Consider the following 3,089-nt stretch of genomic DNA (forward strand, 5'->3'; position numbering starts at 1 on the left):
ATTGTTGTTACATATTATATTTTTTATACCTAATCTACTATTTTTACATATTTTATTTAAAAAATTACAGATAAATTCTGCGTAATTCTTTCGTGGCGATAAATGTTTAGGTACAAATAAACTAACTAAAGTCGAATTTTCAACATTACTGAAAATCAAGAAATAATCCACAACAACCCACTCTAGCATGCGTAAATCCGATATTGTGCGAATTTTCACGATACGGAACGAACAGTTATGACTGTTTCAGATCCGAACCACATCATGATTTCTCTGAAGCATCTCTTTGCTACACTAGATGGCAGCACATTCTTACCTCACCAAAGAATATACCAAGACAAGAAGGTACAAGCCCATGCTAAAATCGTAGACGTCGGTGAGCGCCATCTGAGAATGTAGGTCCATACTAAATGCACGGTGGGTTGCATAATACAGCTGCAGTAATATTCAAATTTATTTTTGATTTTTCAAATTAATAAAAAGCCAGAAATGGGAAATACTTCGTTTGTATTGATATTTTTATACATAATGGTAATAACTAACAATATACCTATATATATATATATATATATAAACTTACATTACATAGCGTCTACCATTCATAATAAACTAAAATATTCTAAATGATTCTCAATGTTTCTTTTTGTATAGTCGCAATCAATAAATTTTGGACGCTAGTGTCATCGTGCTGTCACATTCTAAAACGACCCTCATGTAGACATTAATAACCTTAATTTGTGTCAATTTTGAAATGTCAGATTTACTGAGAAAACATTTAAAAAGTTTAAAAAATCAGACAAAGGGAATAGAACGAGGTTTTAATTAAAAAAAAATATAAAACAAATTAAAAAAAAATATATTATCATTATTATTATTAGCAATTATTATCGGAAATTTTTGTATTGTAAACCAAAAATGTTATGTACTTAAGTTGAATAATTATAAGTGAAAATATTTTCAAAAATTAAAAACTTAATATTTTAAACTGGTGGCATTATGACAAATTGTTGACAAACTTGACAACAATTTCATAATTTACGTGACAATTTAAATAAAGAATGGTTTAGAGTATTTTTTTTTATGCAACAGAAGAATGATGTCCAAAATTTAATGATCATAATATGTAATCCATATCTATTTATACATATATTAACAACTAACATACCCATGTAAAATTTGACTAAACGCACTGACCGCCTACCGTTTATGATAAGTAGTGCATAATTTTTGAGGTACCTGTCAAGGGGAGGATAACTCCTCAAGTCTTTTAAGTGCATTTTCCTGTTTAAAATCATAATAATATGTTTTACAAAAATAAAAATTGTTCCGAAGATTATATTGTCTGCAATATTAGTATGATTTGGGCAAATCTCACCCATATCAACATTTATATTACTTTTAATGACATCAAATATTCTGTATTCATTTATGTGGCTAATAAATGCAGACAATACTTCCTTCTTTACAAGATCTATAATGTCAATAAATGTTTTTGAAGAATACAATAAATGATTCCCTAGATCTTTTAAGACAATAAATGAATGGGAATCGGTGCATTCTTGGGTTAAAAAATACTGCCTACATGTAGAACAAGATCTGTCTAAATATTTTTTTAACAAAAAACCTGCAATGTATGATGACCCTGCATGTAGCAATTTGATCTGCAAATATTAAACCATGTCATTAATAACACATTATTGGTTGTTCTTCAAATAAAGATTAACAGTTATTTTTTGGTTAATAATGCTGCACATTCTTTGCAATCACCATTGTAATAATTATGATTTATCATTAGATAAAATATATTACTACATAATTAATGGAACAATTATGTATAATTGGAAGTTATTATTGTTTTATACCTTGAGGTTGATCAGGCACAGATGGTGCTAATAATGGTGCTTCTACTGCTTGTCTATTTTCATTTCCATTTCCTACAACATTTAAAACATTGCTAGAACAAATTAATTATACAATGTAAAATCATTTTACTTGGTAATAAAAGAGTTGGTCTAGCATTCCTATTCAATTTTTCCCTTTGTGCTGTTTGAAACATACATGTTTCAAAATGATGTTCACAAACGCTGTAACATTCTCTTATAGTACTGAGGGCTGTGTTTTGAAACTGATTGTCCATGGGCCAAATTGCCTTGTGGAAACCTTTTCAATTTTTCCTCCTAGGAATATCTCCTTCAGTTGTCCATTTTTCGGTATTTAACATTTTGCAATGATGAGTTTGACAGTGACAGTAGTAAAAAATAAGGTTAACCGTCCTAATGCTTGCTTTACAACTTTATGTCAGTCAACTGACTTTGACGACCAAAGTAATTTGTCCCCAATAGTACTTCCGAAACATGCCTAAACACAAAGATTAGAGTTTTGATTATTTGATGTATGTACTCTTAATAACTTCAACTAACCTCAATCAGAAGGGTTATAAACAAGAAATTAAGCAGTTGTGGCAGTTCTTAAAGGTTGAAGAAGCCAACCAAAAATAATGTTCGTAAATGTAGAATAACACGTGTTGAAAACCAAATTGAAAACAACACACTAAAACTAACACTACACACTAATCAAACTATTATAACACTATGCACTACACTAAAACACACTAAAAAAACTAAGAAACCAAGAAAAAACGAAAATTTGTTTAAAAATCGTTTTTTAAAAGTTCGTGTTGGTGCGACGCTTAGATGTGGACACGCAAGAAGCAGATCGAAAATACAAATACGGCAAATTAGAGAAAGACGTAGCTACAAAAGTATGCCATGTCTTAACCGGACGTGAGGATTGTAGCGACCTCTGTGAATGTAGGTCCAAAACATTTTGTCACGTGACCAGCGTTTAAATTTTCCCATAAGGATGTCCAGGGCCTGTACCTCACGGTTGACCGACTAGTTCTACTTAGACAATGATAGTACGTACTCGTAGTCCTAAGTTTATTATAACGTTACAGTACTAGATCTATGTAGATCTATGTGCGTCTGTTAGGGATATGTTGTTATACGTTTACTTTAGTTTTATCTGCATATTGTGATAATGTAATTTATGGCTATCAGACCATTCACTACCCCTGGTCCCGCTTTTAT

The 3,089-nt window shown here is 30.7% G+C and overlaps 1 long non-coding RNA gene across 1 annotated transcript; it reads right to left on the reverse strand.

The window, feature by feature from the left end:
* Positions 1–490: 490 nt before the first annotated feature.
* LOC138127747 (uncharacterized) lies at positions 491–3,089 on the reverse strand. The gene is made up of 4 exons (XR_011158374.1): positions 2,421–3,089; positions 1,993–2,358; positions 1,863–1,934; positions 491–1,661 (listed from the first exon to the last, which is right to left on the reverse strand). It is a non-coding gene; the product is annotated as an uncharacterized lncRNA (long non-coding RNA).

The sequence above is a fragment of the Tenebrio molitor genome, chromosome 4 (genome assembly GCF_963966145.1).
Source record: "Tenebrio molitor chromosome 4, icTenMoli1.1, whole genome shotgun sequence".
NCBI lineage: Eukaryota > Metazoa > Arthropoda > Insecta > Coleoptera > Tenebrionidae > Tenebrio > Tenebrio molitor.